General features: G+C 36.1%; 1 long non-coding RNA gene across 2 annotated transcripts; it reads right to left on the minus strand.

Annotated features, from left to right (window-relative positions):
* Nucleotides 1-416: 416 nt before the first annotated feature.
* LOC134762116 (uncharacterized) lies at nucleotides 417-12,515 on the minus strand. Of its 2 annotated transcripts, XR_010141776.1 has the most exons (5): nucleotides 12,411-12,436; nucleotides 11,230-11,344; nucleotides 9,472-9,562; nucleotides 8,240-8,682; nucleotides 417-966 (listed from the first exon to the last, which is right to left on the minus strand). It is a non-coding gene; the product is annotated as an uncharacterized LOC134762116 (long non-coding RNA). The 2 variants fall into 2 exon arrangements; XR_010141777.1 differs by lacking the exons at nucleotides 9,472-9,562; nucleotides 11,230-11,344 and having other exon boundaries at nucleotides 12,411-12,515.
* Between the last annotated feature and the right edge of the window lie 1,892 nt (nucleotides 12,516-14,407).

Raw genomic sequence — 14,407 nt, forward strand, 5'->3', positions numbered from 1 at the left:
ACAAATATACATACACAATATATACACAAATACATAGTCACAGTCTGACAAAACTATACCCCATGGGAAACAGACTTTACAGTTCCATAGATGTCAGAAGTGACCTTAGGCATTCTCCACAATTTCTCAGCCAAAGCAGGATGTTTTCTGCAATAACCTGGGTGAGTGAGCATCCCACCCTTTCCTAAATGTCCCTATTAACAAGAATCTCACTGGGATTTTTTTTTTGTGTGTGTGTGTGTGGTTGTTGTTGCAGCCTATTTTATTGTTAGTAGCTCTAGAGAAGTCAACCATACCACTGGGTTCCTGCTTTTCTATATTTCCAGGCAAAGTAGTGATGGGAGAAATCAACCATTTATCCTTTTATCATTACTAATCCCATTTAGTTTAGATCTTGGGTATCTAATTCCAACAGCCATGTTTCTCCTGAATCCCTCCCTCAACTTTCTTACTTTTCTGCAATGTCACCACTGTCACCACCATTGACTCCAGCTTCAGATTGGTGGGACTCGTTCCAGAAGAATGGCTGTACCTTGAGTATTGCTGCTGTCTTCCTTAGAGCTACCATTCTGCTGAATGACACAATTATTTCTGTGAAAATTAATGGTGTTTTTCCTCCATAATCATTCTTTACTCCACAAAAGATACCTTGTTTTTCTGCTTTATAACTTTCTATAGAAATTTATTCTGTGTTTCCAGGGAAGGGATTGGAGGTATTCTGGTGAGGTGAGGGGTAACATCTTAGGTTGGATACTCAGATTTTGTTACCTATACCACAACTGTGTATCAAGACAAGGCACATTGTTCTTAGTCTGCCCACCCTCCTGGGCTGGCTTTGCCTTCTCAGAGCTCCTTAATTCACTTGTAGGAGTTGAATGAGTCTTCGTCTCTTCTTTAGCCAAAGATCTTTTAGTTCATAGTGCCCAGTATGTTCATCCATTTTTGGTCCCTTTAAATGTTCCTACCCTATACAAACAGAAGAGAAGAAAGAAAAAGCTGAGAAAGTTAGCCCACCAGAGTAATTTGTTCAGATTTCCCCATTCTAACATTGAGCTCCTCCCAACTCCTCAACTCTCTCCTGGTTCTCTTGCCTAGAAGATACTTGGGGGGTTTTTCTTTAACACTGTCTTTCAGATAAAATCCTGAGAATGACCTACCTAACTTTATACCAGAGAAAAGTAGAAGACAAATTCTCTTCCCTTAGCCCTGTCTTTGAGGATTCTGGTGATCCAGTCAGACCCTCCTGCCTTTCTCCTAGGAAAAAACAAAAACAACCCTCCTCCCCCACCAAAAAAAAAATGGGCTCAGAACCTAAGCTTTAACTCCAGAGTTCCCTTTGCTATTTCTCCTCTGGTCAATCAAAACATGAATTAGGCTCAAAGTAGGCTTCCTTCACGGACATAAAGGCAAAGCCTATCCCCAGTAATATCACTGGTCTTGCTTCTGCCTCATGGAACAACACAAATGTGCCACCTCTCAGGTATTAAGGCATTGGGCAAAAAAGAAGAGTTAGGGAAAATTCAGCCATGCCTAAGGCGATTCTTGTTTGCCATAATGAGTTACTCAATAGCATTTTGTCATACACTGTAGTCCCCTATTGGAATTTAAAGACGACGTGAAGAACACTGAATGGTTTTGTATTCAAAAAAAGGTTTACTTCCATTGCACTGATAGCAGGCTCATCTCTAGCAGAGACATTCATGGCTGACTGAATTTCCACACGTTAGTCTCAGCTCCCTTACTCCGCATTGTTTTTTGACTTTCTTTGTAATGAGGAGAGGTCAAGTGACTTTGGGCAAGGTCTGTAAATCTGAGTAATGCCTATCACCTCTGGACCAAAGCATGTAAGAGTCTGTATGGAAACTGCCTGGATCCTGAGTCACTGCCACAGCCAGCTTCCCCAGAGTCACTCAACTTACTGGAAGCAGACTTTACAAGCACAAGAAGCAAGTATTTGTTTTATCATATCACTGAGATTTCAGGCCTATTTTGTTGGCACAACAAAGCCTAGTCACCATGACTAGTATGGCATCTTTGTAATAGTCCTTTAAAAATGTTCACTTGTCTTATGTAATTGTAATTATGTTCTCTGGAGCCCCACAGCATGCTTCCTAAGAAGGAATGTCAAACCCATCAAAAGTCTTCTCTTTAAAAGCAAAGAACAAGGGGATGTTCTTCAGGGTTAAGTAGACCACTGAGTACTCAGGGGCCTGAATCTAGAAGCCCCCTTTTCTCCCACTGCCCTTGCCATATACTCTGGTTCATCTCAGAGCTGCTGCAGCAAAAGGCAAGCTTAGGAGAGAAACAGCATATCCCTAATTCCTGGGCATGCTGAACCAAGGCTGCTGAAAGTAATGAGAATGCTATATGCTTGATATGGGATCTGGGATTTAAAATCTAACCAACATATATTCTCTGTGGAGACTTTGTGGCTGCAGCCAGGCTTCAGGTTTCAAGCCCTATTTTGCTGCCCATCAGAAACTGCCCTTGCATGAGAGCTAGACAACTACTGAATTTTCTACTCAGTTGCTGTCAATATTATCTGATAGGTATCTTCCCCCCTCTCTCCTCTCCTTAGGAAGATTTATCAGGCTGTCTTTCTAGTGCTGCCATTAACAAATTTTGGTAGCCTCTCTAGGGAGGGAAAGAAAACCAATGTTTATTTAGCATCTAACACAGGCCACAAAATGTGCTAGTCACTTTTTTTTTTTAAATATGCCCTCTCATTCCTAATAGGCAGTATAGTGACAGCCAGGTAACACAGATGAAAAGGAACAAAGGACTTTGAAGTCTCAGAAATGTTGGTTCAGAACCCCAGGTCTGTATTAGTGGTATGACCCAGAGCTAATCTCACTGAACCTATTGCCATAACTCTCCAAGGAGTTAATCCTACCTCACACACCACTATTGTGAGAATGAGGTACTTGGTGAAATTGTGTGGTGCTGTCCCTGGCATATACTAGGGACTCAATAGCAAGCTCCTTAACAAGCCTATGAGAAAGATCCTGCTTCCATTTTACAGATGAATTATGGCTCATAGACAGTAAATAACTTAGCCTAAGTCATGTCATGGGAGAACTGGATGCCAAATTCAGGTCTATCTGATTCTGATTTCAATGCTGCTATGATGGCAGAGTTAAATAGTTATGACAGAGATGGTATAGCTACATATTCAAAATATTTACTGTCTAGCCCTTTAAAGAACTAGTTTGCCATATCCAGAATTGACAGGGTGTAGAATCTTTGCATATTAAAGAATTCTCATGCATAGAAAACATTCATCAAGGACTCTACACTAGTTAAACAATGTTTGTGGCAGAGAAAAAAATATTTCATATTTTAATGTGCTTTATATATAAAGAAGGTAAAACATAAGACAATTCAACACATGTTGAAATTAATAAACATACAGTTCAACTCCCTAACACATCTGGTTAAACTATGGAAAGCAAGAGGAAACTTTATTTTATAGATTGATGGTTTTTCCTGTGGGAAAATGATAACAGGAATGTTACCAGACAGCTTCATGAGCTGTGATCCAGAGGGAATAGTTCCCCATCAACCCCAGGAGGCCTGACTGTGTTTGCTTGGTCATCAAAGACTGGAACATTCAGAGAGGACACAATGTGGTTTAATATAGTGTTGAAGGAAGTGGTAAATTCTAGGACTGTCTGAATTATTTCTATGTAACCACAAACAATTTGATGTTTGACTACAAAAAGCAGCGCATTCTATTTTGATTGAATAAGAATGGTTCTTCATTCCAGGGAGTATTTTACTTCCTGTGTCTTTAATGTCTGCTTAATAAAATGACACATTAAATTATTTAAAACAGCCAAGAACCAATAAGGGACTTGCTGACCTAGCGCTTAAAGCTTAAAAATCTAATTTGCCTTTCCTTCACTGCTAGCAGATCAGACGCAGGTTGAGGGGGATGGAAACTATTGGACATTTTAGAATCATTTTGAAGAGCTGAGACTTGGTTCACTGAATCTAATCTATATCTGAATAGAATGAATTTCATTATTGATGTTATCACAATTGACATTTCCCCAGGTTTTCATCTATTCTATCCCCAGATTCATTACCTTTTTCAAATTGTTAATGTACTAATGTACTGAATTCTGGCGATTTCCACTGTGATTTTGATCTATACAAGAATTTTCAGAAATGGTGAAGGTTAACTCATCACCAGCTGTTAGGCTAGCCTGGAAGGACAAGCTTGGAGACTTGCTAGAGTATTTTTGCTTTCTTTAAAGATGCCATGCTTTCCTAAAACAATCACATACATTTTACTTAAAGAAAATAGTTTTATAATTATTGAAGACACTTAGACTGTTCCAAGCAAAGATGGAAGAATAGGAAGTTGGCCATTTTTCTACAATCAAATTTGTACTCAATGTTTAAAATAAACTTCACCTTTTAATTGTACAGAGAAGTGTGCTGATTATTTGTTTTTCCTTTATTGTTAATTTTAACACCAAAACAATATTTTCTTTTCATTTTCTGTAAACATATAAAGTACTTTGCTATTTCTACGTATAACTTGATGTTTCTGAAGTTGACTTCAAACGTAAGTACTTTGCTATATCTAAGTATAATTTGATGTTTCTGAAATATTAAAGGAAGTTTGTTTCACCTAGATTCATTACATCAGAAGGGATAGTTCAACTAAACTCTGTCCCAGTAATGTGGATAGTCACAGTCACATGGTGTATAATTACAGCAAAAATGCTGTATAGCTATTCTGTTCCTCATAATTATTAATATGTTCAATTACCATGGAGTGCTACTAACAGCTCTTAAAATAATCAGCCTGTATTTCAGTAGAAATACTGGATAGGAAAACTGCACTATTTACAAACTTATCAAGATAATGAGATGCTGGCTCAGGAAATATGATTTATAAAGTGATTATTCTTACTAGTTGCACGGCCATCACATTTCTTAGCAAATTACATTTTTTTTTTCTTTTTTCTCATCACAAATTACTTATGATCCTACATGGAGAACTCTATTCCCAGGCCCTGTGCTTCCACCAAATTAAGCACATTATAAATTCTCTGAAGCAAGTACTTTTTAAAAAATTCATTTTTGCCTTTCTGTCAGCTATTATTTACACTTTCTTTTACTATTCTTTTAGTGGTCATTCTATCTATACTTGTGATTCTCAAAATGTGGCTCCCAGATCAGCAGCATCAGCTGCATCAACTGCATCAACATACCTAGGAACTTGTTGGGAATGCAAATTATCTGGCCCTAGTCGAGACCTATTGCATCAGAAACTCTGGAGATGGAGCCCAGAAGTCTTTATTTTAAGCCCTGCATGTGAGTATAACGCATGCTGAAGTTTGAGAACCACTCAAACACTATACCACACTTTTTGTCCCCTCTCCTTATTTTATCCTATATGCTCTATGTTCCTTCCTTTTTGCCTGGTAAAAACAGCATTTTTTTTCTTGTCCCATCTCAAATGCCATCCTTGTTTTCTCCCTTATCAGAATTCCCTTAAAATAAAAAATATATATTAAAAATCACAAGACATATATCTATGAAACCTTGCTTTGTGGTTGTTTGGTAACATCTGTTATCTCCTCTGCAATGATACAAGTCCCAGAAGCAAGGCACTATGTCCTTATATTCTATTGGCATGTAGCCCAGTAGCTGGTGTTCAATCAATAACTGACTGCCTGCCACATCTTGTCTCTAACACATACCACATACCCTTTACCACTACTGACTTAGTTTTGCCTCTGAAACTTTTTCAATACTGATTCACCTCTTTGCAATATTTTTCACTATCTTTATGCTACATAATTCTTATTAAGCTCCAATTCTCTCTCTCTTCTCTCAAGAACTTCCCAATCAAATTTTGTCTGAATTTCTACTTCTAGCTAGGAGATGAATCCACCCATCAAAAACAACAGAAAAAGATGGATAGAGTAATTAAAATACATTGTTTTAAGGCATCAGAGAAATATTAAGGCATCTGCATAGAAGGGTTACATCTCAGAGAAAGGAAAAACATTGTGCTAAGTGAATGGAACATATTACCCTGTCCTTCTGAGAGATTCACTGATGCCTAAGAGTCGTGACTCAAGAGGTTGAGATGCTGAGTAGTAAGTTGCTACTAAGAAGCTAAGAAGTTCAAAACAGCTTTTTGACAGTCTCATGCGTTTGTGAATATTTTTTTAAAAATGAAGCTCAGGGCTGCCTAAGCAGCTCACACTTGATGAATCAAGATACAGGACAAAAAGCAAGCACAGAAAAGTGAAGTCGACATCCCAAACTTCTCTCATCCTCATCACATTTGCCAACCATAAGCAACATGGACTTAAATATGAAGAAGTCAAGTTAAAGGGGGGTAATTAAGTAGTTAAGCAGATAATTGGAATTTTTGGCAGTCTTACAGGCTATAAACCTAAATGTTAGAGTTTTATTGACTAAGAAGAGGGACCCCGATAACCCAAGCTTTCAGCTGGGGTCCCTGAAAGATTACATCATAGGAGTAAAAGTAAGCCAGAGATAGATTAGAATTTACAAAAAAAAATGACATTCAACTTTGAAATATTTTATACTCTATTGGATTAAGGTGACTTATTCTTTGACTTTTAGACATGAAGACCCATCTAGAACTTCTAGAACTACTTTATTTAAAATAAGTGCATTAAAAATTACAAAGCTAACCAAAAGACACAAAAAGATAATACTAATAGAAAAAAAAATAGGTAAGAGAAAGAGTGTCCTTAAAAATAGTTATGATTAATATGTCTAAGAAAGCAGATGGCAAGATGGAGGATGTCACAAGTGAATAGAAATCTTTTTTTTATTTTCCATTTTGAGACAGGGTCTCACTCTGTCAGCCAGCCTGGAGTGCAGTGGCGTGATCTTGGGTCACTGCAGCCTCCACCTCCATGGCTCAAGGGATTCTCCCAACTCAGCCTCCTGAGTAGCTGGGATTACAGGCATGCACCACCACACCTGGCTAATTTTTATATATTTTATAGAAATGAGGTTTCGCCATGTTGCACAGGCTGGTGTTGAACTCCTGGGCTCAGGTGATCTGCCTGCCTTGACCTCCCGAAGTGTGATTACAGGAGTGAGCCACCATGCCTGATCAATAAATATTTTAAATACTAAATAAAAATTTGAGACCAAAATATGACATAGCTAAAATTAAGAAAGTAAAGATTCTTGTAATACCAGATTTGACAAACCAAAAAGAAGATTAGTTACCTGTAATACAGATTAATAGAACAGAGAAAAAAAATTGATCTGAAACACAGAGAAAAAATAAAATACACAAAAGAGCATTAGTGGCATTTAGCATATAGTGAAAAGGCCTAATCTACATGACATTAAAGTACCAGAGGAAAGGAGAGAATGAAGTGAAAATAATATTTGAAAAATGAAAAAAGATAATTTTCCAAAAATGATAAAAAAAACCTTTAACTCAAAAACTAAATAAGTTCTATAAACCTCAGTCAGGGGTAAAGCTATGGAAAACAAAGACACTGATAAAATCTTAAAGCAGCCAGAGGAAAAGTTATCTTGCTACCAAAGGAGTAACCGTAAGAATTACAGCTTATTAGTCAACAGAAATGATGAATGCTGGAAGAAAATAATAAGGCATTTCTAAAATCCTAAAAAAAAGTAACTATAAGAGCGGAATTTGATGCCATGCAGGATAGTATTTTGAAAATTAAGAATAAATAAAGCTGTTTTCAGATAAAAATAAATAAATCTTACAGAAATAATTGAAAACATATCTACACTTAAATACTAACATATGGTCTTCGAGGAGGAGGAGTTAATTCCAAAGGGAAGAACAGAAATGCAGAAAGGAATCAGAAGTAGCATAGTGGGAGGTTGAATCCCCCTACTACTGAGTTGGGTTTCAGTTTGGTTGTTACTGTGGTTGCTCTCAGTGCACCACACTCCTCAAATTTCTCCAGGTATCCTCTCCATGGCGGATGGGTTGGTAGAAGGTTATTCTCAAAGTTTCTGTTACACTGTGATTGGCCAAGACTTAGCTATAATTACAGGTGCATACTCCTAAGTTGGATTTTCAATCTTGTTTTCCTGTTAAGCTAGGTTGCAGTTAGTCCACAAGGACTCAAATATAGAAGTCCTTCTCAGGCCATATTCAGTTTGCTTGTTTCTGTTACACTGCAATTGGCCAAGACTCAGCTATAATTATAGGCACATACTCCTAAGTTGGGTTTTCAATCTTGTTTACCTGTTAAGCTAGGTTGCATTTAGTCCACAAGGACTCAAATATAGAAGTCCTTCTCAGGCCATATTTAGTTTGCCTTAACAGTGGGAAAATTCTGTCGTTACAGCTCAGCCTCAGTCTTGGTGCCCCTGAGTTTGTGGGGTGAAGCTTTCTCAATAATCTTGTACCTGTCCTGGGGTTAGAGTTTTGTTGTTCTTCATTTCTCCAACCACAATTGATCTTCACTAGTGTTCACACTTGGCCTCCAGTAATTTGATAAATGTCTCAGCTACATTCTTTTCATCCACTTTCAAGGCGATTATATCTTGGTCTGTGCTATGTATGCCCTAGGTAATCAAGTACTCATGTTTGTTTCTTCTTGGAGGCACCTATCTTTTCTCAGGTGTTAAGCTTGTTGGTTGCTCTGTTGTATGTTGTTATATATTATTATTATGACAGTAATATCACTGCAAAAGGGAAAATACAATTAAGGAAATTAAGGCATTTTAAGATCTCTATAATGTCCAGAAATCAGTATATCCATGCTTCTGCTACTATATGTCTAGGTAAAATAAGCAGTAAAATACATTGATCAGTACTCTGTCCAAAGGAAAAATATCCTTTCACTACTGTATTTTTAGAGACACTCATGCTTGGGTTGTAGGACCCTGCTAGATGAATTGAATTTCAGTTGACACTGGCATATAATGCAAAATTATCTGTAGAGTATACCTGAGGTTTCTCTCTTTAACTGGTGGTAAGCAACTCTTCATGATACTATGAGAATAAATGAATGGAGCTAAGACAGTGCAACAGGGGTAGATGTCTAGTAGCATGAGTCTCTTAGTCATTAACATTACTTGCATTTTCTGTGTCTACCTGAGCTCCATCTTTTACATACAATTCTTATGTGATGATTTCTAATGCTGTGCATGCCCAGCCTTAGAGGTTTGGCAGGTGAGAAAACACTCAGGTAATTGTGGGTATGGAAGGTGATGTAGTTTGGATGTGTGTCCCCACCCAAATCTCATATTGAAATCTAATTCCTAGTGTTGAAGGTAGGGCCTGGTGGGAGGTGATTGGATTATAGTGGTAGATTTCTCATGAATGGTTTAGTACCATCCCCCTTGGTACTATCTTCACAATACTTAATGAATTTTTTCTGTGTGTACCTGTGTGTGTGAGATCTGGTCATTTAAAAGTCCATAGCACCTTCTCCCTTTCTTGCTTGCTCCTGCTCTGGCCATGTAACATACCTGCTCCCCATTTGCCTTCCACCATGACAGTGAGTTTCCTGAGGCCTCCCCAAAAACGGAGCAGATGTTAGCATTATGCATCCTGTATAGCCTGCAGAACCATGAGCCATTTAAATATCTTCTTTTAATATAAGTTACACAGTTTCAGGTATTTTTTATAGCAATGTGGGAATAGACTAATACAGAGAGAAAAAACTAATGTGTGTATCACTCCAAATGATTGCAGACTCTATTAAATGAGTCTGTTTAAAATGTTTGTTAATTAAAATATATGACAATAATACACAAGAGGATAAAGAAGGGATAAATAGACCTTAAGTTGTTTAACGTCCTTATGTATTATATTAAACTCTAATAAGTCAAAGATACATATTTAATCTGTAGGGCAGTGATTTTCAAATTTTAGAGTTGTTTATAATTACATGAAGTGCCTCTTCAAAGAGTGCTGTACACCACCCTCAAAGTTTCTCATTTAACTTTTTGAGTGGTGGGGTGGGGTCAAAAGTTTGCATTCCTGCTAAAAATTGCAGACGCCATTTTTTTTAAGAAGACACTTTGAAAACTACTTCTGTAAGGTAAACTATTGAAGTAGTGGTAAAATAATATGTAGTGTATAGCTAGTAGAACAGAAAATACACTAAAAAGAACAGTAGTAATAATAATAGGCCTGACTACTCCAAAGTGTGCAAGAAAGGAGAGAAAGAACATAGTATGAATAAGTCAAGGACAAATCAAATTGTGACAAAGTAAATTTAAATCCGTAGGAACTACATTTTATTTAGAAAGACTATTCTAATTAAAAAGTAAAAATTATAATATTGAATAAATTATAAAAAAATTTACAGAGATAAGGTACAAAAATGTTGAAAACAGATATAAAAAAGTTTTACACAAACATTAACCAAAGAAAACTGTGTGAATATGTTTATATCAGATGCCGTAGTCATTAAGGCATGATGCATTTATTAAAGATAAAAGGATTGTTTTCATATTGATAAAAGGTCAGTCTGTCCGGAGAACATAACAACTATAAATTTTTATGCACATTATAAAACCTACAAATACACAAATGAGACATTGTCAGAACTAACTGGGAAATCGAAAAATCTAAAATCAGATTGGGAAGTGGGGCATGGTGGTTCACATCTATAATCCCAGCACTTTGGGAAGCCAAGGCGGGCAGATCGTTTGAGTTCGGGAGTTCAAGACTAGCCTGGGCAGCATGAGGAAACACGGTCTCTACCAAAAAAAAAAAAAAAAAAAATTAGCCGGGCATGATGGTGCCTGCATGCCATTGGTCCCAGCTAATTGGGAGGCTGAGGTGGTAGAAGGCTTGAGCCAGAGAAACAGAGGTTGCAGTGAGCAGAGATTGCACCACTGCACACCAGGCTGGGCAAAAGAGTTAGACCCCATCTCTAATAGAAAAAAAAAAAAAAATCAGAGTTGGAGAGCTTAACAGGTCTCTCAGTATCTGACAGTACAAATAATCCAAAATATCAACAATGATTTAGAAGATCTGAAAAGCATGATTAGCAAACTTTACCACGTATAAATAGAAACAACAAAACTTGTAACTGCAGAATGCAGTATACATTGTTTTTAATTGAATACTCATCAGAACTGATTATGTGCTGGCCATTAATGAAGTTTCAACAGATTTTAGTGGATTGAAATGATTTAAAAGTGTATTATCTGGCTATTGTGAAACTGATCTAGAAATGGCTTTAAAAATCTAACTAAAGCATTGCATTTTTTTACTGGCTTATGGCTGCATAAGTTCGGTCTGCTTCCTTCTTCACGTGGTCTTCTATCTGTCTTTTCTTCTGTTACTTAAGGATACTTGTCATTGGATTTAGGAGCTCACCTGGATAACCTAAGATGATATCATTTTGAGATCCTTAATTAATTATCTCTGTCCAAACAGTCACTTTTAAAGAGTTTAAGATATGAAAGTATTTTGGGGAGTCATCCTTCAACCACTACAAAGATTATAAAGTTCTAGCAAGGCTAATGAAAAACAACCAAAAATAATAAGGCACAAATTACCAACATCAGGAATGTAAAAATATATCATTGCAGATCCTTAAAATATTACAAAGATAAGAAGAGGATATTATTAACTACTATATACTGATATTTGAAAAGTTTGACGAAATGGAAAAACAATTCTTTGGAAAACATTACTTACCCAAACTGGTATAACTGATGTAAAAATAAATTGAAATACATTTAGTCCTATATCTTTGGGGACATTTAATTTTGTAATTAAAATCTCTAACAAAAAGAAACCTCCAAGTGCTTGTGGCTTCAAGGGCCATTTCCCCCGCAAGTATTTAATGAAAGAAATCGTTCTAATCTTACTCAAATACACACAGAGATTAGAAAAAGTAGGAAACAGCTCTTGTTTTGTGAGGCCAGCATACTCTTAGTATTATTGCAAAAAGATACTTACATGACAATTTTTCATCATAAAAAATGCAAATAAACTGCAACAGAATATTAAGAAATTGAATCTGTATATGTATTAAAACGATAATGAATAATGTCTGACTTCACTATATTCCAAACTATATTACAGAAGTGCAATTACTTAACATTCGAACAATCAATAAAATTCATAAATTTTAGAAATAAAGTAGAAAATCCCTATGGTCATCTCACTAGGTATAAAAAAGTGACAATATTCAATACTCATTAGTGCTGAACAAATTGGGTATGAAAGCAAACTTTCTGATAAAGAGTATCTACAAAATATCTTTAGCAAACATCATTTGAATGAAAATATTAAAAGATTTACCACAGAGATTAGGTGGGTAGCAGAAATATTTGATCTCATTGTTCTTATTCAACTTTATCCTGGAGGCCTTAGCCAGTGCAATAAGATAAAAAAGTAAACTAAGGCATAAAGATTGAAAAGAGCAAAAATTGTCATTATTTACCAATGAAAGTCTTGTACACATGTGTCATGGACTTATGTTCTCCCCAAATTCAGATACTGAAGCCCTAACACCCAACATGACTATATTTGGAGATAGGGGCTTTGAGAAGGTAATTAAGATTTCAATGAGGTCATAATGGTGGGGCCCTGAAGAAGAGACAACAGAGCCATTTGTTCAGTCTCTGTCTCTCTCTACATGCATGGAGAGGACAGGCCGCATAAGGACATAGCAAGCAGGCAGTCGTCTCCAAGCCAGGAGGCTCACTAGAAAGAAACCAGGGCTGCACCTTAATCTTGAAGACTTTCAGTTTCCAGTGCATGAAAAAATAAATTTTTGTTGTTTAAACCACCTAGTCTGTGGTATTTTGTTATGGCAGCTCAAACAGACTAATCAGCATGGAAAATCTAAAAGGCTCTACAGAAGTAGTAATTGAATTCGGTAAAATTGCATGACATTACACCAAGGTACAAAAATCACTTTCATACTGATAGACCGAAAGCAGAAACTCATGAACACTTTTAAATGATACCATTGATAATAGTACGTGAAATACCAAATACCTAGAAATAGGTATAATATGGGAATTGTGAATGTATAAACAAAAAACTACAAAATATTAAAGAAGTCATAAAGGGGTATATACCATGTTCAAGTATTAGAAGTCTCATTATTATTACCATAAAAATAAGACTTCTTATCAAACATCTAAAGATTCAATGTAATCATAATAAAACAATTTGTCATATTTTGATAGAAATTTAAAAGCGATCCTAAAATATATTTGGAAATGCCAAGGGCCAGGAATTGCTAAGAAAATCAAGAGAGTTTGAGATATCGATACTTATGAAGGTTTAATAATTAAGATGTGTAACTTAGGCAAGTAGACCAATTGATCAAAATAAAAAATGTAGATATAGTCCACATGTATACAGTCACTTGATCTATGATAAAGCTGGGATTTTTGCACAATGAGTAAAAAAATGGTCTTTTCAATAAATGACTAGAAGTCAACTAGATATGCATAAGAAAAGACTGACTCTTGATCCTTACTTCACGCCATACACAAAAGTATATTTCTTTAGAATGAGTGTGTGTATATATATGCATATATATACATATATGCATATATATATGCGCATATATATATGCACACGCACACATACACATACATACAAATATATTTTGGGGGGGATGTAGAAACAATAAAGTTTCTAGAAGTTAACGTAGAAAAATATTTTAACATTATCAGAGTATACAAATACTTAGAGCACATAAAAAGAAACCATAAAGGAAAAATTGGTAAATCAGGCAACATTGGAATAAAAGTTTTTGATCTTCAGAATATACCATTGAGATAAAAGGCAAGAAACAGGGTAGGAAAAGATATTTTAATACCTATATATGAATAAAACACATATCCAAAATATTTTTTTAAATGCCTCTAAATACTAAGATAAGGACAGAAAACTCAATAGAAAGGTAAGTAAAAAGAGTTGAAGAGGCATTTCACAAAAGAGGTTATCCACATGGCTGGTAAGCATAATGAAAAGATTTTATCCTCATTACCAAAAAGGGAAAGACAACACAGCAAGTTACTCTTACATCCCTGAAAGAATGGCTAAAATTAAACAGTTGAATAATACTAAGTATTGGCTGAGATGTGAAGCATATTATACACTTGTTAGTGGGGCACAAATTATTAGGGTTGCTGTAGAAAGTCATTTGGTAGTGTGAAAATTGTCAGAATCAAATGGAACCACTTGTATCAAAACCCTGAAAAATGGGAACAGGCAAGGCCATGAAGGGAGGATTCTCATTGGTAATAGGAACTTTCACAAAAGACTGCATAAACCACAACATCGCACAAATGCCACAGCAACCCTTACACACACACACACAAATGCTTCTACGAGGACCTCTGCCCAGCAACTGCCTGTTCAAACTTGGACTGACCTCAAACTTGTTATTAATCCTTATAGCCAAGGATAATTGTTTCA

This window comes from Pongo abelii, chromosome 9 (genome assembly GCF_028885655.2).
Source record: "Pongo abelii isolate AG06213 chromosome 9, NHGRI_mPonAbe1-v2.0_pri, whole genome shotgun sequence".
NCBI classification, from domain to species: Eukaryota; Metazoa; Chordata; class Mammalia; order Primates; family Hominidae; genus Pongo; species Pongo abelii.